General features: G+C 36.3%; 1 long non-coding RNA gene across 1 annotated transcript; it reads right to left on the reverse strand.

Annotated features, from left to right (window-relative positions):
* Positions 1-9,831: 9,831 nt before the first annotated feature.
* LOC116793876 lies at positions 9,832-20,454 on the reverse strand. Its single transcript, XR_004359618.1, has 5 exons — positions 20,286-20,454; positions 17,788-18,405; positions 15,257-15,436; positions 13,455-13,561; positions 9,832-10,097 (listed from the first exon to the last, which is right to left on the reverse strand). It is a non-coding gene; the product is annotated as an uncharacterized LOC116793876 (long non-coding RNA).
* Positions 20,455-25,577: the final 5,123 nt, after the last annotated feature.

Below are 25,577 nucleotides of genomic sequence, written 5' to 3' on the forward strand. Positions count from 1 at the left end.
CCTGTTAATTGCAAACCTCTTTAGATAAAACATCACCGTCTGACAGGAAGAAATGTTTGTGTTCAGGATTCACTATATCCACACAGCAGTGAACGAGTCTTTAAAGCTTTTCTGAATAATAAAAAGCAACACAAATATAAAGATGAAGTTATCTGCAAAAGCATGACTTGTAGCAGAGCAGGCAGCTGAGGAGATATATGTTTACTGCTTCTGATACAGTCAGGAAAGTAACAGGAGATAGAGCTTTCTTTGACTGTCACACATGGATTTTTCTAGTAGCATTACACCTTCCTGTGTAATTGAAAAAGAACATTGAGGGCATTTACATTAGACACAAATGTGAAGATGGAGTAATGTGAAATAAAATAGCTTTACAGATGCGACATAAAAATAATAATCTCAAATAAATGGTTCTGATCTCACTACCTGCCTGAAGTGTATACAACAGAGCAGTATGAGTAAGTGTGCATCTGCTAATATAATAATATAATATATAAATATATATATATTAATAATGGGTATTGAATAATTTAGGTGTCACTTTAATCCTTGTAATAATCATATTCAGACACCTATACACAAAAGCTTCACCATTTTAACTAACACCACATCATCAGTGATTAAAGATCTTAGAGCAAACATTCCTCAAATTAAAAGCTAAATTACCTATAAATACTGAACGAAAATCAATTCAGTTCTGATTGCCTTGGCACAAAGCTGGACGGAAAAATTCTCTTCAGCCTTGCTTTTGGTGTCCCTTTTTGCCACACAGATTTTTGTACAGATGCATTCCAACCCAGACTTAGCAATGTTCTTTGAAAACAGAATGGCAAATGCCTACTGAACTTTTCTTTTAAAACTTAACACCTAAGATCAAAGACTAATTCAATTAATTTTAATCTCTAAAGTTATTAGATCTGGGGGCTTTATTATTAACATTTTTTAGGCTTTTAATCCTTTATACAATGACTTATGCAGGCACATAATATCCCAAATGATAATAACCACACTGCGAATTCTAATAAATTTTTATCTGGCACAAATCATATATAAAGCTGTCAGTTGAGCTCCTTCTCTGTAGAAAAGAAACAGAAAATCCTGCACATGATGGAAACAAGGGGTGATAAAGACTACAGATACCAGTGCACTATTTGCAACTAATCATTTATTCAGAGATCAGAAATTGTTTCCGGGCAGACACTGGGGCAGTTCTTGGCACTTAACATGATCCTCTTTCAAGCAACTTGGTGTTAAAAAGGGATATAAAGCATCCCAAGGACTGTGAAATGCAGAAATAGCTTTCAGCTGCCTTTTCTCTCTGAATTGTGCGCAGTCATGAGAGGGAAGCCCTGACCCCACTGAAGTCAACACCATTTCTGTCATTGCTGGTAGCAGGATTGAGCTTTATCACTGTTTTTATTAATATTTTTCCTTTAAAATGACTTTGTGTGTATTTTGGAAGTGGCTTTGCTTTTTCCATTGAAGTGAAAAATTGATGCAAACCCAAAACACATTTGGAGGATGTTACCAGCTCTGATATTAGGATAAAACTAGTTGAGAAAAAAAATTAGATCGTGCTTATGTTGATTCCCTACTCTTGCTGCTTCCCTAAGCTCCAGTTCCATTTGAACTATTTAAATACTATTTACACTGTTATACACTTGCACTTTTTATTTCCTGATTAAAATTCTCTATCAAGATACTATGGTACTCACAAACTCTAGATTTGATGTAATGACACGCTAATATTCTCCTGGAGAGAATATAAACTTAAGAACTTTAAAAGTCACTTGCTTCAGCAACCTGAGGCTGTTAAAAGAAAAAAACAAAAACTAAACCAAACCAACCCCCAAAAAACAAACAAAAAAACCCCCACAAACCAACCAACCAAAACAAACAGAAAACAAACAAAACAACACCCAAACACACATATTTCATATCTTTAGAAATATGTGGGTAAGGACATAGGGAGCAGTCTCCTGAAGTCTCAGCCATACCAAATGACATCTAAGTGTAAGCTCAAGTTTAACAGCCATTCTTCTATCATAAAGGAATTGCTTGTGAAGGATTTCAACAGCTCATATAAGCTGAAAAGTGTAAGTTCTTTTGAAAACACAAGAGATTACACCTCTAAGTTTGCACTTGCACTTAAATTCCTACAAACCCAGTAAGACTGAATTGAATCTTACCAATTTCTCAGAGGTGTTTTTTCATTAAATATGGAGTACAGCTATGAATTGCTTCCTTACATATTTCTGACATGTATCCACCACCAAAGTGGAGTGTGATACTGAGATTTTATTCCTACTTCAAAGCTCTTAGAAAGTTAAATCTTAACGTCCACAGCTTGAGTTGTTAAAACATCACAGTCTGTAAACTTATTTGGGACAGATTGTTAATTCTTTTTTAATTATGGAAGTATTATAGCACAGACAAAATTAGATGACTTTTATTTTGAATGTTAAATATTGTTAATGGTGGTGAATAGAGCAAAGGATTATTGATTAACTGTCAAGGGTACTTGGTAAATGGTCCATGTGTTTAATCAATGAGTTAGTACCCTGAGGAGAGTGATCCTTAAAGTACTCAGCCAAGTTTAGAGATTGATAGGCTTCTGTTTTATTTCCAACTTACTAAGCATGTGCTGTGTGTAGTGCAAAGTATCTTTGTCATTGGCCTGAAAATAAAACGTGTTTTTGTGGATATATTATGTACTTATAGCTGGCAACAACCATTTCACACTTGCAAATTAAACCAATCCCTGTCAAGTGACTGAGAGTCACGTTGATTTCAGTAAATCCAGAGAGATCTGGTAAACTGTCAGGACGAGTTTGGTTAAATGTTAACAGAGTTCAAAAGGAGAACAGAGAACATCAGTTCTAGTGAATTCCAAAAAGTAATTTGTGTCAAGTTCACTTGAAGGGAAAAAAGAGTTACAGAAAAGGTATTAAAACCCTAGAGAACCATGTTCAAACCTTCTCTTACAGTTTTTGGCCTTTGTGTGCTTTGGCATTGAAATAATTGTATGCAAAGCTCTTTAAAGATCAATCACTGCCTACTTGTTAATTATATTTAATACAATAGGAAGATCATTCTACTCCATGGGTTCATACAGCAATTATTTTGGAAGAGCCCAAGAACTAAAAGGCTAACTTACTACTGGATGACAAATTAACAGAGACTGATTTTTCTTGTTTACTTCTATGGAAATATATGATCGAGAATACAGACAGAAAGAAAGCATAAAGCTCTTTGAAAAACAGCTGTAATGAATACAGAAGCTGACACCAAAGGCTGTCTTTTGCACCCTCAGAAATGACCTGGTGTTTCCAGCCAGCAGATAGAATGGTTTATAACCAGCTTCTGACATTCAGAATACTGATATGGAAAAAAGACAATGTCTTCAAGAGTGACCACTGTGCTGAGCCAGCAGGAGCAATATTGTACATCAGTGATAGTGTGGAAAATTCAGCAAGAACACCTGGGCCGTGCTTGGCCAAAATTTCCATACAAAACCAGTTTAAAGTTCATTAGAACTGCATTGTACAGTCCTTGAACTCAAACAAGGTCAGTGTGAATAACTCTAGAGGAGTCCCCGGGATACCTCTGGAAGTACCTCAGTCTATTCAGACTCTGTTGGATTCCACATGTGCTGCTGTCAGTTTGAAAGCTGAATATATATGAATGTAAAACATGACTTTTGCTGAAGTCTTACATAAACATTCCTTCTGGTTTTGTTCTTGAGGACTACTCCACTTGAAGCATTTAATGCTACACAGTGCACCATTTGTAAGACAACAAATGTTTCCCTTTTTAATTTTTCCTATGATTCCATCTCCTGCTATTGCTGTTATTAAGCGAAAAGAGGGGAAAAAACCCTTCAACGTTTAATGAATCTGGCTTGTTTGAAAAATTTGATCCCTATTCTTGTGACATTTTTCAAAATCCTACCATCAGAGCATATTTATTTAAAGCCATCCAGATATGTTGAAGCTACTGCAACAATCGTGGCAGTTTGCAGTAAGTAAATAGGATACTGTAAGAATACCCTTAGAAAGGTACTGAACTCCCATTTTTAACCATTTGCCTTCAATAAAGGTGGGTTTTTTTCCCCTCATCCATCATCTCCACACAGGAGACTTGGACAGAAAAGACTTTGTCAGATTGGGAACTGAGTGGGCCTTATCAAGCACCAAATCATTGCCAAATTGTTCCAACCCAGCTGTGCATTGTTCCACTTCATGCTTCTCCTTCAAACTCACATCCATCTTGTCAGAGCCTCTCCATCAGAAAATAAAAATATTCTAGACTTTTTCCAGAGTAAAATAATATTTAAAAGGAAAGGAAAGGAGATTAATTTGAGCACATAACCAGGAGAAATGCAACCTGACCTCTTCCTTGCCTCTAAGCAAACACAACCAATGACCTTAGTTTTGCAAAACCATTTTTTCCAGTTCCATGCAGAGGTGATATCACTGCAGCAATCATCATATTAAGGTGTAAGTTATTATTTAACTAAACCTTCCAGCAACTAATGGCTTTTTCAGAACTAAACATGCTATTTTATTAAAATTTCCCTATAAATTTGAATACAAAATAAAAAAAAAAGGAAGGAAGTTATCATATTTGCTGCAAGCATCAGAAAAAGCAGATGTTCCTCATAATCCAAAAAATAATACAAGACACATAGCATTGTGACATTTCAGAAATTAAATTTTTCCTCCCCATGTGCAAATTTACAAGCTGAACAACTACAGCTCTTGGAAGGCTGAAGACTATCTGCTTCTAGTGAAGTTCTCCATCTCACAGTCCCACATTTGGCAAAACCACAGCTCTGTCACAGGGGGTTTCCCTGCAGGGAGTCCCACAACTTGTCCCCTCATCTGTTTCCCTATTTCATTAGTTAATATTTGGGAAATATTCCGCTGCATAGACATACTAAAACTTCAGTTCACTGGGCAGGAGTGTCAGCTGCAATAACAGGACTGCCATTTGTTACCTTGAGTTTCTCAGGGTTTCCCAGTATCTCATTACAAGCTGGTGACATTGTGCACAAAGTATTAAAAGACAAGGCAGATGCAAATTTGCCTGACTTCAATAACTCAGGGAGACCCAGGAAGAAGATACAGAAATACATATGATAAAGCCTTCCCAAGCTATTATATAACTGAAAGCAGAAATCCAAAGGCTTTGTTTCTTTCTTTCTTTTTGCACTAAGTATGGATTGACAACCAAGAACCACAAAGCACTGGCTTCACTCTCTTTTTCCTGTGCAATAATGCTCAAGCAGAATCTCTTCACAAACCCAGCACTGCCTAGCATGACTTTGCCTATTTTCAAAGCATGTTACATAAAGCACAAGTTTTCTTCACTTTTCAACACCAGCTTTGTGCCTACCCCACACAGCTGTGAACTGAACCTTTGCACACAGCAGGAAATTTCTGACCACTGCAAGCAGTTTCACATCTATTTGATATGTACATTGCTTTACTAAGCACAAACAACCACCAAAAAAGCCAGGGAAAGGTCTCCATAACTATTAGACTCTCAGTTTCCACATTACTTCATGCAAATCAGTCTGAGGGCTCTTTAGTGCATTTACATAATGCATACCCTGCCTTCTTTTTCCTTTTTAAATGCATTATTTTTATATTCTGTTTGCACAGAGCTCAAGTGATATACTGATAACAGGGAGCCTGCAATGCCTCCAGCATGCATTTGTGGAGCTTACAAGTACAGAAAATTCCTTGTTCCCCTGGTTACTCTCCCTAGATCTACATTCTAAGACAAGAAGAAAGAGTGACAGCTTCCTGGCTGTCACCAGTGAACCCAGCTATTAAGGGAAGATTTTGCAAATAGATATTGTTTAACATTTTAATTTCTCCTCTGAAAACAAGTAGGTAAGAGGAGAAAGGCCGTCAGTAAACAGGCAGTCTGAAAGAATTAATGTCTCTGGAAGAGACATTAAGAATCTGGGATGTTACATGGCTGCTAAAGCAACTGGAGAAAGATAATGTTTGTGAAATCATTTGTTTAAAGACACTTGGAGAAGTGAGTGGAACACAACAAACTGAGATTTTAAACTTATGCCTTGACTGTTTTTGAGATTTTGACAGTGTCAGACATCTGTTCAGATGCACTGACCTAATACTTCCTGGCAGTCAGGGTTTGGGATGTGAAATTCCAGTTTTCACCTAGCAAGAAACATTTGCACATAAAATGAACAGCATGACAGAGCTTGCTCTGAATTTCAAGGAAGGGCTGAGCTATCTGCAGGAGACAGCATAAATCCAAAGTTTGGTGTATCTCAAGCAATCCTTGCAGGGAACACGTTCAGCTTTCCTGGTAAAGCAGCTGCCTGCTCTCAGGCAGGTCACATGCCAGACAAATGCAAAGATTGAAGGTCTGACCCAAAGGTAATGAAGCCACTTATTACAGAGATTCCTGCACAGGAATATTCCCCATGATATTTTTGCTGTGTTTTCCATACCTGCACTTTTACCTGCTCACCCCTCCAGATCAGTAACGTGGACACAGAGCTAAAGAACATTCAGGAACATTAAACATGTTTCTGGCACACTGCACCAAGCATTATTCTACATCACTCACTATATCTCAGATCACATTACATCATGTCAAACATCCTGAAATTGAAATAATAGTACATGACACAAGACATTTGTTACATAATGTGATGTGACTGTTAAAATTTCACCAAAAATATTTTCCTGGTCCATAGACCACTATCAAATCAGACTGTAGTTAATAAACCCAAACTGAATTTGGCACAGAGAGCATGGAAGTAAAACGAGAACAATTTTGTGCATGCATTATATACATAATCCTGTACTTAATACAATCATGTTGAGGTGGAGATGAGGATTTTCTTGTTTGAAACTGGCAGGCTTGTGCAGCTAAAAAAATGGGGGTTTATTTGCATATAGATGCAATAACAGAAATCTACAGTGGATAAAAAATGTTTTCATGCACAACACTGAAAATAAAATTTGTCATCATTTTTAATCATCAGGTGGCCTTAAAAGAAAACACTGTAGATAAAGCAAGTCTAAGAAGACTTTAATAGTATTTTTTGGAAAATTCATATAGTAATGTCATTTGTGATGCTTCCCAGCTGTTTCCTGGTGTAATTCCCATATCCTGTCCTGCTACAAGCAAATCTATTACATCCAAACACAAATTCCAGTACAAATTTTAATGAGCGATGCAAAATTCTAAACAGCAAGCCCAGACAACTGATATTACTGGTATGGCATATAGCTGAGTTCAGCTAGATATTAGGAGAGAGTATTTTTGTGAAAATGCCCAAATATTCATAAGAAATAAAACCAAATAGCAGAGAGCATGATGTTAAATAATTTTTTCTATTTATGCCACCAATAAAGTCCAGGAATCACAGATAAGCCCAAACACCAGTAAGAGTGAACATTTTGAGGCGGTGAATTTTTTTCCCTTCCAACCATTTAAGACTAGTTCTGTCCTCAAAAAATACCCTTAGTTCTATTAACTCTACTGCCTGAAAACATTTGGAAAAAAGATGCCATACTTTCAGCCCTGAATGTTTTCTGGGTTGAAATATCAAATATGTGGTGACTGAGCAATCAAGGTTGAATTCAGACAAGCTGACACAGACAGCAACACCTTTGAGACAGTGACAGTGATGCAAAATGCCTGTGCCAGAAGAGGGCATCACCCAAGAGTACAAATGGAATGATCATGTTCTAAACTAAAAGTTACTCAATCTGCCATGATTTCTCCTTCGGAGAGGCTCCTCCTTAATTAACAAAAATTACATGCAATTTCTCTCTTAAAACATTGTCAGAATGAACTATCTGTTCCAATAAATTTGTCAAAAGATTACCATAAGCAAGTGATAGTGGCAAAAAGTAGTGACATTTTGAAGGCTCAGTATGGTCTGTTATTTTTAAAGGGGCATTCTTTTTACATGTTGCACTGGCATATATTAGAGAATGCATGATTGCTACCTTGAGCTAGCATCAAACAATTAAAAAAAAAATCCACCTTATGACATTATATTTTATAAATTAAGTAACTCCAGATTGTAAAGTTTCATTTTTAATGTATTGTAAAGTTTCCTTTTTAATGCATTAGCCATTTATTCTGATGAACTCAATACATTAAGTGTGAAGGTTTATTCTCCTTGGTTTATCAGGGCATTTATGTGCGTGCACAGGCACACAGTGTCAACCTTGTAGTTCAACATCTTCAACAAATTTATTTCACTTGTGATTAAAACAGAAGGAAAAACATCCAAAGATAATAAAGTGCTGTAATTTGTAGTCTGCAGCCAGGAACTAGATAGCAAAAGCAACATCTCTTTCTGCAATGAAAAACCTTTCTTAGACAGAGAACAACTCCTGGAAATAAAACAAGATTAACCTGTCTCTGTTCTGTCTTCATCCTTGTAGTGGACAGGAGGGAGATACCACTTGACTGTTGTCCTAAAGTAACTGAGTCAAAAGCAAAATCCCATCTATTTCATGATTGGAATCAGCTTCCACACAGCACAGAAAGGTAGACCTGGAGAACTGAATTAATTCATCTTCAGAAGGCATCACAGGACCTCCTCTGCTTAAATTATCTCTGGAAAATGCTTCTTTAGTCTGCTTTTAAGAGCTGCAGTGACAGAGACTCTAGGATTTCACCAAGCAATATATTCTACAGCACAACTATTTTTACAACTGGGATTTTTTTCCTGATGGCAAGCCTAAATCTGTGTTGCTGCCATTTAACTCCCTTATTCTTTATCCTGTCCCCAGCAGCAAAGGAAAACAAATTATTCCCTTTCTCTTTGAAGCAATTTGGAGACACTTGGAGTTCCATTACACTCCCCTGCTCCTCGCTCAGACCGAACAATTAAAACTTTGTCAGGCAGGATGGCTGAGCCTCCTGCCAGCTCTGCCCTCACCTCTCAAGTTTCTCCAGCAGTTTAAAGTTTGCTGCACAACTGGAATTGGTGGAATTTAGGATTAAGCTGAAGCAGGGAGCTGCTGAGAAGCCAAAACCATGGGCAGCCCACACCAGGTGGGACAGAAGGGTGGGTTTAGGAAGAGAGAGGATGGGTGGTTGGGTTAAACAGAGAGACTGAGAAAGGAGGAAGAAAGTTGCTTATTAAAACATTTAGGATTTTTTTTTTCCTCTAATATCCAGATTACTGCCAAGAAGCTGGTACTGCCAAAAAATTAAATTCACTAAAAATTCCCCAGGTCAAAGGCTATTTCACCTGTGGCACTACCCACAAAGAATCCTTTTAACTATTCCCTCTGAGCTGCATCTTAGTCTTTTCCAAACAACCTCTGCAAATTCTGAAGCTCATTTTCTGCTATTATCCTCTGTTAGAGTCCTAAAAGCACAGTATCAGTCTGGGGAAGAAACCCCAAAATTATCTGTTTATTTTCCAAATGAAAGAAATAATTGCAATAGACAACAAGAACAAAAGAGAGTGCCTTCTAAATTTACACTGGTACCTTGTGGTGTCCAAAATACTACACATGCTTGCACACACAAGAGTGCTGCACAGATTAGGTAAGGATCATATTGATTCTCTACTTACCCAGCACTGTAAAAATTTAAGTGTTTTTCTGAAATGTTCTAAGTGAGCCATTGTTGAAGGTTATTTTTCCACTTGATTTATCTCACCATTGACGCTTCCACTCTTAGGAACTGGAGTGGCACAGTCTCAGCAGCATCCATCGTTCCACAACCCAGCCTGTCACACTTCATGAGCACCACGTTCACTCTGAACTGCCCAAGAGGTCACTTGAGGGGAGAGATTAAAAAACTTACCTTGTTGTGTTTGTGAAACTGAATATGCAGAAATGAAGAAATCAGCAGGAAGTCAAGGTGTGTTCATTAATATCTGTGACAACACACGAGCTGGGTGCCCCTAAGCACTCCAGTTGTTCCAGGGTAGGGGAGGACCCAGGAGCAGCACCATGAGCACCACCTGCATCTCAGGGGAGCACATGCAAATCAGTAGTGACACCTGGTGTGCAAGTAAAACATCAATCTGCATGATTGAGGAATTCAGGTTGAGGAAAGTCCTTCTTTCTGGTGTGCTGAAACAAAACAAATTAACAGTTTTCAGCACAGAGGAACCCACAAGGCTCATTTACTAAAAGGGGATGTCAGAACAGGTAAAACCCAACCACCCTATGGGGCTATAAAAAAGGCCTGTTTTGGTTTTCCCATGGTGCCCTTGCAGAAGGACTTGTGGTGTATTTAAAGACACACTGCAGCAATAAAGACCATGATTTGTAGCTCACTTCTCGCACTGGCTTTCTCTGACAGCAGGTAAACTCCTCATCTTCAGCACTCCTGGTTTCTCAATGTAAACCTGAGAAACATCTCCCAAGTCATCTCAGTAAATGTTCTGAATAATACCAGGCAATTTTCCATCAAACAATTATTTGGGGATACACATTTCATCAATTCTAATATTATTTACCTACCTTATAGGCATACTGCATGTACCAGTCAGTTAATGTTTCAGTGATACCCTCAAAACACAAAAGCCTAGAATGATAACCAGCCTAAGTTAATAAATGATGCTATTATTCCTTGGATTAATAGTGTCTTCATAAAGGATGCCCTCTGAAAAGTTCAGACTGCTTTTGTGCTGTATGTCAAACAGCAACAAAACCCATTATAATTAGGCATTTTCCTGGATTTCAGTGCTCCTTATAAACAGTACTGAGTAGCACCTAAATTAATTTTCTTTCTTGTTTAAAAGCAGTGGGAAGAATACTCAAGAGAGAAAGAAAATGAGGGAGAAAGAGAACTGCTTGTCACATCATTTCTCAGAGCTCTGTAGTTCTGTACTGGAAACTCCCTTCAATGGTTCAGGAGCTGTGAAGACTCAGGCTGTGATCATACAGGCTGCAAGGGGAGTGGGGGCTGAGTTAAGGAGGGAGGTGTTGCTTTTTGCTACATATTTTATTTTAACATAATACACAGTTGCCAATATGAAAAAAAAAATGCATATACTTCTCCTTTGGTGTCAGAATATGCCATGAAATATCAGCATGCCTCGCTACATAAAGTTGTAAGTGATGCACCACCCACAGCCTTTTTTTTGTTGTGGTTAACTTTTGTTTATGATTTAAACCAATAATCACACTAAACACTTGGAAATAAATTAAGCCTTTTCAGACTGATTAAATTGGTTGAATGCTTTAAACATGCGACTTTGGCAGATCTAATCATCCCAGGATAGTCAGGGAGTTAATCATGCAAATGTCTTCGGATATTTCAATTTGCAAGGCTGTGTTTTGTAGCCTGCAATCTTCCAAAGCATCTGTATTCTGTGCTGTGAACTGCAGTGTTCAGTGACCAAGCAGCACAAAAACTTAATAACAAGCAAAATGCTAAGACAAAAAAGTAATAAAATCAAAAAAAGTTTTAATAAGAAGAATATTAAATTTGTCAGGCACTTTACACCACTATAGAAGGTACAGACCCAGTGGATCCAGCTGGGAGGGAGTAAGGAATTTAGAAGAGCTCCACTGCTTATGCAAACCTTCAAGCTTACACATGTGCTTTGTGGAATTAGACTTTTTTACAAATGAGGAGATTGGTGGTGTTCCTAAATGGCCCTTTGTTCATTCACTCTGTTTTGGAGACTGGCACTTCCACCAGTTTTGAGACTCATTTACTTCTCATAGGAATCATTTCTTTCCACCTTCTTTTCTGTGTTAATGAAAATTTTAAGATGAGTGAGAAGAATCATGGATTTCACCTTTTGGTGAAAACTAGAAAGATTTGACCAGAATCTGAACAATTCCTACCATGTCCTCTTTCCTATCTCTGGAATGACTGGAAAAGATTGCATCTAGAGCATATATTTTGATATTACAGCTAAACTTCTTTAAGCTCTCATGTATTAGACCATTTGCAAAAGGACAGAGTATGGTAGAAGAAACACCATAGTTTCATGAAATTAATTAGCCATTTAGATTTTTTATAAATTATCTGTTCTGAAGCAGATGTTTTCATTTCCATTAAAATATGTTACTCCTATTAATAAGATTTAATATATATGTCTAACTTTATGGACCACCTACTGTCTGAGTTTATTCCTTGATTAACCCACTCAGACACTGTGAAAACAATTAAGGGTAATGAAAGACAGTAACTCAGTCCAGAAAATAAACTTTTGCAATAGTCTCCAAAAACCTTCGGAAAATGTTCCCTGAGTTTTAAATTCTGCCCTGTAATCAGTTGGCAAAAAGAGTTTTAGTTCAGCTTTTTAGAATGCAGTCAAGCAACCAGACCTAAAGCCAGGAAATTAGTGAAGAAGTTTAAAATCTGTCTCATGGACAAGACAAGGAAGGATCAAAAGGTAGTAGAAAGTTTGTCAACTCCTACCTGCCACCAAAAGATGTCAGTGATATCTTGTCATTTTATAAATGGGTAACATTGATTTTACTTGCCTAAGTAAGAAGAACAGGAGTTATGAAGAGCATTCTACAAAAGAGTAAAACATAACTGGCTTATAAGATTGTTAAGGGTTGAAAACATAAATTCCCAAAAGAATAAGCAATAGAATTGATTGGGTTTATAACTGACATACTACACAGCACTTATTTGTAAAATTTAAACTAGTTAGCTTGCTGTAACTGGGAAGAAATACAAGACAAATCTAGGTCTTGTAAATGAGAGTCCCAGAGCCAGTTTGTTTCTTCCCCTGCTTTCTCCCTACACTCAGGAAGAGCCTTCTTCAATGACATTAAGGTTATGATGGAAAAATGATTCCAATAGAAGTCTATAGAGATTTTGTTAATATGCCTTTATGATGTGATATTATGACGGCAATTCAATTTCATTGCAGGCCTAATGAGACCCTGTTACAATGTCAAAATGAAAGGAAACTATATTAATCAAGTTATAGTACCCTGAGAGAAAGAAAAACCTAAAGAAATTAACCCCATTAAAAACTATTTTAAAACAACATTAAGATTTAGTGAATTCAGAATTGCTTTGCTTTTGTTGGTTTAGTGCTTCAGGTAGAAGCTAAATTTTGCACTGATTTACAATTCATTAAGTGTATTGACATCAGGGGAACCAGGGAAAGTTTTAAGGAAACACAAACAGAATAAAATTCACACCAAGTATTGTGATTATGCAAGGCACTGGGCACAGTCTGCTTAGTCCTACAGCTAAAATATTTTTTCCTCTTCAGTGGAACCAGAATTTCTTCACTTCTCACTTAAAAAAGGCGACAAGCTGGCCAGTCTAAGAGTTTAAGTTCTTGTATGTCAGCTCTTTGATACCATATTTGAATTTGTACTAAACTAAACTGCAGAATTAAATCCCTAAAATTCCAAAAGAGAAACAAATTGGAGTGGAAAATTATTCCTGAACTTATTAGAAGCAAATATGCAACTGCCAACAATAAAGTAAGAGTGAATACATACCCTGAAGACAAGAGGGGTCTTGGGTACATGTCAGGTTGTTAAAATTGAGTGTAACAGGACAAGCCACAACTGGAAAACAGCCTTTGTATCAACATCTTTGAAATGACCTGCAAGGGAAGTTAAGTCACAGTTATGAAAACTCATAAGTCTATTTTAAAATATTAAAATGCCTATATTAAAAAAAGTCTTAAAAGTCAAAAACCTCAGAATGTTAATTTTTTTTTAAAATTTAACTTTTTGGCAACAGAGACCTTTTTCTGTGAATTCATTGAATTTTATGTCAATGATTTTTGTCCTTCCCAAGCTAATGTTTCTTACTGAGTGCAGAAGTCAGGGCTGCAATATTAATGAGAATTTGATAAAGGCTAGCACAAGTATTCAATTTTAAATGTGCCACTGTCATTTTTCCAAACCATGTGTAATATAAATATATGTAATATAAATATAAAGTGCTGTATATATGCAGTATATATATAATACATGTGCAATATAAAGTTTTGGTCTCTTTAAAAACTGCCACTCACCTGAACAGTGGTGCAGCAGACAGGGCAACACTCTTTTTATATGATATGTACATTCCAATTTTCAGCAAATACTTATAAGAATAGATTCAGTAAGACATTAACACTAAACAGTTTCGACATGCACCAAAATATTTCAAAAAGTAAAAGACCCTTCTTTGTCTTTCAGCGAACTCAGACATTGGCATGGCACTATGAAGATTTGCAAACTCACAAGAAATCCATTGATTTTTGCTTCTATTACTGTTGAACATGCAGAGTTGGCACTTTGTCATCAGAGTATTAGAGAAAATTGAGGAAAGGAAAGTATGAACCACTCCTAAACTCAAAATCCAGTTTCTATTTCTGCTTGTCCTTGGTGGACGTACATAAACACACACATCACACATACACAGGGTTCTTTGTGCAGACTTGATATTTACTCACATATCTCATTTACAGAGACAACTCATTTACATAGGATAGAAATTTACTGTACTTTTTGTCAATACAGTAAGTTTCTGTTGCTATTACCATCCTTAGCAGAAATAACCTTCAGTTACACCAGCATCACATAAATTGCATGTTATTGTTACATTTTCCCAAACCTATTTTTGTTGGTGTTATCTGGAGTCTCACAATGCCTTAAGAATGGATTCACTGGAACCTTATCTATCTTGCAAACCAACATTCACTGTAGTATTAAGTTCTACTGCAAAAATATCAGGACCACTTCTGTAAACACTGCAATGACAGTAGTAATGAGAAATGCAACAGTGAAATTGTAAATAAGATTATAAAGTGAAAGAAAAACCCTATAAAACTTGACCTTTAATCAGCAAGGTGGTTTGTACAAATACACCCAGCTCAGGCTGAACATTCAGTGGAGAATGTACAGACCAACAGAACAGCAAAAGAATCTACTGGGGGAAACATTTAGCAGGATTGTTCTGCTGACCAAACTCTTCATCACTCCCTATTCATTATGTAGGAGAAAATATTTTTCCAAGGGTGTGCACTTTATTTTATCCATGAATTCCTGTGTGCTGAACTTCTCAAGAGTGTAAAAGGCAATCCATTAGAGAGAACTTTGTTCCTGTGACCTTGTCCATGATTACTTTAACTACATAACAACCGACTGGAACATTATAGAGATATGAAGATATTTACATATCCATAGGAGAGTTAACTTACTTACATAAACATACTTTTATTTTATTGCAGTCTAAATATTCATCATAGAGATTGCATCAATGTAACTATTTAAACAGTAAAAATCATTACTCTGATCAAAACACTTACCAGGAAACTTATTCACACTCAAGGTCCTCTATAAATCACATTTCTTGCTGGCATCTTCCTTTAAATATTTGATGGGTTTGCTTTGTGGACAGCACATTCAAATGCTTATAATCTGGTTGTAGGATAATGTATATAAATTACTAAAACTCTTTTCCTGTGTTGGTGTAATCTGCTTTGCAGCTGTAAAACAAAACCATAAATTTTTAAAACTTGATATGGCCACAAGGTCTAAGTCACAAAAACTAAAGGCATCTTCACCTAATACAGATTTCCTTGTTTTTCTCTCTGTATTTAAGTCCAGTAATTCAATTTAATTTTTATTATTCCTTCTCTGCCTAGTCCTTTATTTAAAGAATTCCTCCATTTTCTAATGAAGCTCATTCATTTTCCACAGAGTATATTCACTTCCTCAGCTACACCTTCAAATGCTGCATCTCCATCTTTCTGTCTGGAAAACTTTCAAAGCGCCGACTTCCTAACTGGGTGTTTACATTTTGACTCCAGAACCTCTTCTACTTTTCCTTGTGTCACTGGCACAACAAATATAAACACAGGTTGCTCACTTGCACATCTGTTCCACCAAGAATAACCCAGAAATGTCTGCATGAGCTTCAGCAAGACATTTCTTTGATAACTAACCTGCCAAATAATTTCACTGCTTAACAGTGCAAATGCTGAGGTGTTTTTTATTATTAGAGTAATTTTAATGATTGGCATGCATTGTGTGTTTATATGTTTGTCAAATATTGGGAAATCAATTAGAACAATATAATGCCACTGGGAAAAACATCATTTGCAAAATAATTATAAGCAATTGGCACCAGATGTTCTAGTTCTTCAAAATTTGCATTTTCAGTTTTATAATATTTATACTTTTCTTTTGGCAAAATGCTTAAGTAATCATACCTCAAAAGGCTGGATTTTTTCCTTTTTCTGAGTTTGGTTTTATGACAACAGAATTCAAAGGCAAAGCTCGGGTCATATGCCCTGAGTGGTTACACTTAGTGGTTTCATCCCCTACCCCAGAAATACAATATCTTTTATTTTTATTATACTTAGTCTTATCTACTGATCTTCTAGAAGCAGAGATGAACAGCATATTTTAACAATACTGTTCTGCTACTGTTGGCTTTTTCTTGCTCATCCAGTTTCACCTAAAGAACCAAAGTTATTTCATCTAAAGAACTAAAGATTTTAATCTAAAATGGAAAATTTTGATAGTCCTAGACCAAAAGTCATCTAAGCAAAGGTTTATTTTGACTTGTTTGCAGATGTGCATGGGGGAGCTTGTTTTAAGTTTCAACAGCTTTCTTTAGAAAAGAAGAGGAAATGGTTTCTGAGGCCACAAAATATTGAGAGATCATTAGAATCCCACAGTATGAGCTCTTTAATAAGAGAGTTTAACACTTTTTAATTCTTTGTGTGAGAAAGATGGATCATTTACAGAAATAGGAATAGTATTTTGTCTAAATTCAAGTGTTTAGATTCATGTTTATTCAGAAAGCCTTAGTAGACTGCATAGTCCAATTTCTTGGGGGGTTGTGTTTTTTTCCAAGATTACATTCGCTCTATTTTATTATTTATTTTAGGCTTTGAGTGAGCAATAAACTTAGCTGCAGGCAAAGAAACACAACACAGCATGAGTTGGCAAGGCCTTGACAAACACCATATCCCTGGTTCTACCACCACAGTTAAAAAGAACTGGTCAATAAAAATGCTCTGCCATGAAATCTCAGAGGTCAGACATAATCTTTGTTCATCTCCAGACTTTTATCTCCCTCTAGAAAATAAAATTTCTTAGCATTTTACTTGTTCTTTAACAAGATTCCCTAAATGTTCTTGGTTTACTGTCTCAGGTAATATTACATTATTTAGACTGAGTCAATACAGTAGTTTCTGAGATTGGAGCCTTGTACAAATTTTATTGACACCATGAAGTCACTGGGCTGATGGCACCTTCAGACATCAGTTGTTAATGACTCTGAATTCCTTGACAACAAGTGAATAGGAAAATAAAGCTACACTTGGATAATCAGAAGAGAGTGGAGAATATTTGAAACATGCAGAGTTTATTACTTTGTCTACTGGCTTTGTAATGTTGGGTCGTAAAAAAAGCGAAAACATTTAAAACAGATTTAAAGCTTTTATTCACTCTGAATCCATTCCTCTGCTTAAACAGCAAAAGACTTTCATAAAAAGAGATTATTTTTTTATCAAGATTATCACTGATGCAATGCATCTTTAATTTTGAGGGCGGAAGAAAGAACAAGCACCACTATTTATCATATTCAAAATATTAATTAATATTTTACTTGATTGAAGTAATAAAAAAATAGCGGTAATACTTTCACTTTTTGCTAACATCAAGCATACAAGTTTACCAAAAAAGTTTTATAAATTCCCTGGCAAGGTTTTATTGTACATGTTATTGTCACATCAGAGCAGGTGTGAGAACAATGACCGCTGCCAGTGAAAGAAAATGAAGCATATGATAGAAAAAAATACAAAAATAAAATGGGTTAAGTGCTTACCACACCTGTTCAAGATGGGTCTTCTCCTCTGGGATGTCAATGAAATGACTTTTCAATGGCTTTCTGGTTCCAACACATCTTTTACAGTTCACTTAGAAGAACTGAAAGAATTCTTGCTTTCATCAGTTCTGTGGTCTGCCTTTGCATCCTCTCCATGTTCTCTGTGATCCTGGCTGAGCTAAAAGCTCTCTTCTTGTTATATTTTCTTTGCAGACACTATTCCTGTCCCTCCCTTTTCTCCCACCAGTATTCCTTATTGAAAGCACCATTTCTCTCTCCCACCCCTGGGTTCCTCAGATCCACTGTGCTGCAGCCAGAATAATGCAAACAGCAAAACTTTCTCTTTGCTGCTGAGATTTATTGATTTTTTTTTTTTGAAGTCTAGGTGTCTATTAGCACATTGACACCTACCAACCACTAATAAGCAACACTGTGACATTCAAAAGCTAGTTTTCCTCCAAATATTATTTAATGCAAGAAAGTCTCCAAGAGGGAGCTTTGGAAGTCAGAAATCAGTGTCCTCTTGATGGCAGGATTCAGCAGAGACTCCATTAGAGGTTGTCTTGTGATTGTCTTCCATTTCACAAGAAAGAAGGAAGAGGAATCCAGAAAGCTGTCCTATGGTGAAGGGAAATAAAGAGTCACAACAGGACACCACATTTTGAGGTTTTTTGGTTTTGTTTTTTTTTTTACTAATGGCAACATGCCAAGGACTAGAATTAAATTCTTTCCCAGTTCACTCTTTCGTCGCCTACCACCATATAAATCAAGTCTACATGAGATTAAGTAAGTACATTCAGCTTGGGCTCAGGTGTGAGTGCAGATGGGCTTTAAAACATTCCACAAATCCAACCACAGCTGTATTGGCTTAAAGGATGACTGGGGAGAGGAATGGTTGAAAGACTACGTTTACTGATTATCTTCAGTTCCTTTAGCACAGTCCATATCATCTCCCTCCAATCTTCAGTTTGCATCAAGCTAATCAAGATGCAATAGAAAGAAAAATAAGCATTTGAGACCTTCCTTTGAAACCTGCAGGCCCAGCTGAGACACAGAAATGTCTACACTCACTAAGCAAACTATTATTCATAACATCTGCCTATCCAGTGCAATGTGAGTTCCTGTCACTCATCATTGACATGTCTAGGACTGATTTCCTAACATTACGTTATTATCTTTCATGAGAATATGCTAATTCCTTCTGTATCACTATGTATGCTGATATACAGTATCCTTTGACATTCACAACATGTTCTAGTGTGACAGATTAATTCAAGATAAAAAAAAAAAGAATGTGTAAAGGCACCATATATCTGGCAAAAACTGATTAAAAGTATGAAATTATTCTCCCAATAAAATTATTTTCCCAATATGACAACAGAATTTTTACCATCGATCTCAGTGGTGCCAGGATTCCACCTGATAACCAAATTTGGGGTTATTAATTAATAGTAAGGCACAATATTAGCTGTGTTATTCTGTAAAATATTCAAGTAAAATTTTTAAAGGCTTTCTCTTTCCCTTAAATTTCTAAAGAATGTGTTGACTTATTAGCAAAATAAGTTCTCTCCAATTCAGTTATTGTGTATTACCAGATCACACAGATATTTCTGCCACTATTTTCAAGTAATGAGTGGCCATAATCTTATGTACTTGACACATATAATTCCAACATATTGTTTCATGCTAAGAATGACTAGATGGGACTCTCACAGTGTCATCTTAGTATATTTTCTACAATAACTTACCTCTTTTTAATATTTGACTTCTCTGCCCTTCACTGATGTCTTCAATGATTTCCTCCACCAAGTGTTTTACTGCTTCACCCTACTCTAATTAATTCTCAACTTTAAATTCTCCACTGACCCCCATTTAACTCTCAGTAGATACAAAAGCTTTGAAAGAAAAATCCTCAGTGAGCAAGTGCTGGCCAGGTAGCTTTTCTTCAAGCTTTTGCAGCTTTAAATCTGATCACAGGAAATACTGAACCAAATCCTGCCCTGAACAGCACAACACCCTGTTGTATTGCAATGGCAGTGCCATTTCCCAAGTGCTGTTGGACTCCAATAAAATCACAAAATTAGAGTCTGAGTGAGGAGATGCACCTGCAGGTTCACTTTCAGCAAGACTTTGCAAGTAGCTCATCATCTGATGCACTGGGAGCACCGAGAGACTCCTGCAAATTCAGTTCTTTTTTCATCTCACTTGCCAAAAGAAGCCTCCTCCTCCAGCATATGTGTAAGCAGAGAACACAGAATGAAAAGTATTTGATTCCAAAACGTCACTGAATGGATTTCTAGTTTTATTTAGTTATCTTTAAGAAAAAGAAACATAAAATCCCTCAGTTCAAGAGGAAGTTGAGAACAGCTGAGATGACCCAGTATGGTAAAAATTATAGCATAGACAAGAAAAAGACATCATCCTTTCTCACATTAAGATTTAGCTGAAAAAAAACCAAACCACTTTAACTTCAACATTATACAGTAATTTTTACTTACTATTTTTTTAGCCATTGTATTCAGTGCAAACAGATGAACTGTAAAAAGTTTGACCAGGGAGAACTAGTGCATTTATTTGCATTAATCTCTCAGTAGAGCCAGCTCCAACCTGTTGGACTGCTCACAGCTCTGTTCTTCTCTGTGCTGAATTCCAGCATAAAATACATTTGAACACCAAATGCAAGAGTGTAAGTGAACAGAAGCAAATTCACAGATCTCAGGTAATATCAGCAACTCTAGAACTCCTTTGCAGTTAAATCAAAATCCCAGTAAAACTCAAGGATAGAAGTTTTCGGCTTCAGTTCTGTGCACCTTCAATGACCCTCAGTTCCATGTACACTGAGCTGGGACTCAATGCAATAACAGGAAACCATTAATGATTGAAAATATTTGTACTATATGAAGGATCCAATCCAGATGACTTTCACCACATTTTGCTTTCACTGAGTGTACAGCACTTGATATCCTTATTACAGTTGCAATATTATTACAATGATATCTTTTTATTATGACTTAACCATCCTTTATAAATTTTAACACAAACATGTGCTTAGGGTTTTTTTTAATGTTAATTTACCATATGCCCACAAGAAACCACTTTTCAGAACATCTTTCCTATCTTTTCTACTACATTATAAATTACACACATTTATGATAATTCTGCTTGATTTACAATCTCTCTCATTCCTGAATTTAATCTGTTGTACAAAAACAGGCAATTGAAATTGGATACACCTTTTGAATGGTACTTTAATGACCTTGAAATCAGTCAAACGAAAAACCAAACAAAACAACACCAAACCAAACAAAATGAACCAGCTATTAAGTCTATATAACTTAACCTATATCCAAAGTAATAGTTCAGCCCATGCCTAAGGGAAAGATAGAAATGTTTTGCTCCCAATTTGGTTCTGGGCACTGTCATATCTCGTATAATATCCAATTCTTTCAGAAATGACATTTTCATGTCATAAAATCTAATTGATAGGCACTTTCAAGTGCTATTTTTAGAGATAACATCCAAGATTAATGAATGCAATACACTAAGAAGTTTATATGAAGTTAAATCAAGCTGTCTTGTCTCTGTTGAAGTCATTCTTTTCTAGACAATAATACACAATAAGAGCAACATTCCTCAAATGGGGGTTTATAACCCTGATCTTTGCCTGAACTGTGTTTCACTTGAAACAATATTTACCATTTTTTTAAACCCAAAGGTTTCTCCTGTGACAGTTAACGTGTGTTTTGTCTGGTTATCCTGAACCACCCAATCTGTGGATTATGCACCATTGTGCTGTTGATACAACAACATCAGATCAGTCACATTTGCTGTGACTTTAGAGTCAATCTTTTCATTCTTTTGGAGGAGAACACCAGGATGAATAAAGAAAAAAAACTCTTCCAGGCTCATTTCGGTCTTTCACCTCTCACAGGTTTATTTTCACATTTTCTGTGAGATTCCACCTTTTCTCACATTTCACCGGGAATTCTTTTTACACAATTTTTTTTACTTTTTATCCTCAAATGACTTAAAAACCCCTGAATACGAGTAGTCTTTTACTAAAAGCCCCATCTCTGAAATAAAAATCAAAAAGCAAAGCAGTTCTGCCTCATTTACCCCCACATGGCTCAGGTAATTCGTGGGCTTCCTTCCTCATGAAAACTAAGCTCAAGGGTCTCTCATGCTTTTTTTTTACCCCTTCATCTTGCAAGTCTTGCTGATTGCATATGTAAGGAGTGTTAGTGGTTTTGGTCACCGTCCTGTAAAGTTTCCTTACCCAGATTGTAAAATATTTAGCAAACACTGTTAAGCTTTAGATGTGTCAAATTTTAAGGAAAAGCATTTGTGATATTTTTAAAAATTAAAAGAATAACCAACAATACAATTCCCATGAAGTGTGTTCTACTCCACTATGGCTTAACAAGCCATTCCTCTGAAATTGCCTTAAACTTCCATAAAAGAATTACACATATAAGCAGATAAACTCTTCAACTAACTTAATTTGACTGAATTTAAGCACACTGACTTATTGTTTAGTAAGGAATCAGTCAACATAATTATCCTATGGAGTCGGGAAATAATGAATAAACTGATCCTTGTGGAATTTTACTTGCCCTAAATATTTCTAAGACATTTCAAGTCTGTTAATATTCATAAGAGCTTTGAAAGTGAACCTTGCATTCTGAAAGCACTGATCATCTCAGGAAGGTAAACAAAATGCAGGCTTTTTTTTCTTTTTTGGTCCAATATTGGGAATCTTCTCATCCATGATCATCACACAAAATAGGCATCCTAATTGTTTCCATTAACTGATTCAGTGAGAAAAAAAGCAGACATTTTTTTGCTCAATAGGCATGACACTTTTAAGGGTTAAATCATCTTTTTGGATGAGCCACAAATCATATTCTTTCACTTCCTTCATTGTCAAGTTTATTTTTATAAAATATATAGAGATAGATATATCTACATCATCTTTTCTCCATTTCAGCTACCCAAAAATAATTGTTGAAACAAAAAGCAGGCTTTCACCTCACTTGAAAATGCACACAGAACTAGAAGGGGCATCCCAAAGTCTCAGCTGAAGTCCTGAAAAGCAATTTCCATATGGAAATACAAGATAATGATGGTGGTGAAGTTCAAAATCCAAGTCTGTATTCTCACAGACTTCATCAGAAACAGGACTGGGGGAGAAAAGGACTATTGGAATGTGACACACAAAACTGTTCTTACAAGCACTAATCACACATCCATAACAGGATACATGGCAAACAATTCAGTAGAATGTCAGGAAAAATGTACATCACAGAGAACTTTCTATTGATCTAGAATATGGTATTTTCCAACAGAAAATAGTATGAGCAGTAATTTTAAGTCAAATTGACAAAGTACAAATCATCCGAAACTTCAAAACCAAATATTTAAGGGTCATGTTAAATATCCTCAAGAGTTCTCATGTACCTTCATCCCTTTTCTGCTCAGCAAATACACTAAAGGACAATGCTCATAAAAACAAACAAACAAACCAAACAAACAAAAACTCAAAACCCCCCCAACAAACAAACAAACAAACCCAACAACCAAAAAAACCCCAACCCACCACATTAAATCTGTGGATTATACTGGTTAAAAAAAAGACATAAGGATAAAAGTGACAAAAGTAGCCCGAGGTCTGGCAGCTGACAACAACAACCTGTAGAGAAGTCAGTTGGGAAGCTCTCCAAAATCATTCTGGGACAGTACACTGATTTAAAAATGGCAACTCACCCTAATTTTAGTATTTGGAAATATTTATTGCACAAAAAAAAAACCCAACAAAACAAAACCTCCAACATTTTGCTCAAATTAACATAAAGCATTGAGAACAGTGAAGATACTGTTCATGCATGTGATCTTGCTATCAGACATACAATTTTTCTTATGAAATGGGATTTACCTTCCTAATGACTCATCAGGTGCTCTGCAGTTCTCGCTTATCTGAAATTCCACCCTTGGGACTGGCTGTGAAAACAACTAATAGATTCTAATAAAGTCAACCTTTTTGTGCTACTGCTCTTGCTTTCAAAAGGTCAGTGCCTTTGCAGCAGGCTTGTTATGTCATTAATTTGTTAGCATTGCTATTCATAAATAACCCAACCTCTCTCACACAGCTGCATCGACCCCCACAAACAAAACAATAAACAGATGGTAGTGCAGTGGCTAAAGGTGCTGGTTCAGCTGTTGGACGTGCAGCTCTCTCCATTCTACATCCCCAGCTTCAGATGTACCATAAAATTAAAAGGGGTTATTTCTGATTTGAAAAATATCATGACTTTCTTTTATTGCAGCTAGACAACTTTGATAAAAGTGTTAAATTTTCTCTCATTCTGCTCCTCTGAGTGAAATGTCCATTCTACTGCTGCAAATAACTCATTTTTCTCAGGTCTCCCCTTTTAAAAATTCTTCTACACTATGAGTTCCTAACAGCTACAGACACAAATGAACATACAGAACTTGGATACCAATAACCAAATCTTCACTGTGTTCTATGTCAACCTACTATTGACAGCTTTTAGTTATGCATTACTTTACATAAAGTGAATCTACAAAAAGGAGAACAGAGATAAGAAACACAAACCAGAAATGCAGCATTGGAGAATGTGAATTACTGATCTTTGTTCTCCTAGGAGCCACTTCATTGGTTTACTATTTTGCATTCAACAGCTTAGCCATTAACCCCCTGAAAATACTGTGTAATAAGGAATTAGCTTTGTGTTTGCCACCAATTACTGCAAGCTGGGAGCAGAAGCCTGTCAGCAAAATCTGTGGGCTTTTTGAAAGGACAAAGCAAAATTGCAGTGATCTTCTGCCTCCCTGAGATTAGCTGAATGAATTCAGGTATTTAAGACCTTTTACCACGGATGCCTTAAAACAAAAAAAAACAAAAACCAAAAAAAACCCCAAACACAAAACCCAAGAAAAATCCCAACAACGTGGTTCATGCAGGATGTACAGCATTTTATCTGCACAAATGAAGTCAGGTTTACCTCAGGTTTCTGGGGGGAAGTTTTTAGGAAACCTACTGGTGCCTGCACCATGCAAACACATCAATATTGGGCAAGCTTGCCACAAGCAGACAATTAAAAACATAGCAAACTTGCAGGATCAGCTTACTGTCATCTTCCCATTTTAGAGGGATCTGGGTTTATGCCTGGTCAGCGCTTTGCTAATTAACTGTATTCTGACTATTCTGCAGAAATGATATTGTAGCTTGTAACATATCAGATGAATATTATGTCAAATAAACTTACACTGCAAAATTGTGAAGTCACTGTCAGTCTGCTGTGTCTTACCCTGAGAAAGCTTAGAAGGGGCCCAAGTTTTGATTATATCAATATTATGCACTTTCTCGCTATGAGGCGTTTGTACTGGAGTTCAGTGTTTCAGTATTTGAATACACAGTGTCTCAGAAAAAGAGTATTAAAATACAGGTGCCTATTAACATACCTTTAATAAATATCTAAGGACTAAGATGTGTTAATTCAACTCTCTCCAGACTGCTCTAAAAACCCTTCCTTTACTTGAAAAGGAAGTTGCCTTGTGCTTGTAACTCCATGGAATTCCACATTCAATGGACCGGGGCTTGAAGCAGCTCCTTCAGGACAGTTCTTACTAAAGCCTGATAGTTTTTGCTTCTTCCTCTAGTTTGTTGACTCAGAACAGAGGTAGTAGATGAGGTATGGTTATTTTTCTCCTTTATCCTATACAGTTTCTTCACATACTGTAGTCTGATTGTAAAATAATTCTTTGCCACA

This window comes from Chiroxiphia lanceolata, chromosome 14 (genome assembly GCF_009829145.1).
Source record: "Chiroxiphia lanceolata isolate bChiLan1 chromosome 14, bChiLan1.pri, whole genome shotgun sequence".
Lineage (NCBI taxonomy): Eukaryota > Metazoa > Chordata > Aves > Passeriformes > Pipridae > Chiroxiphia > Chiroxiphia lanceolata.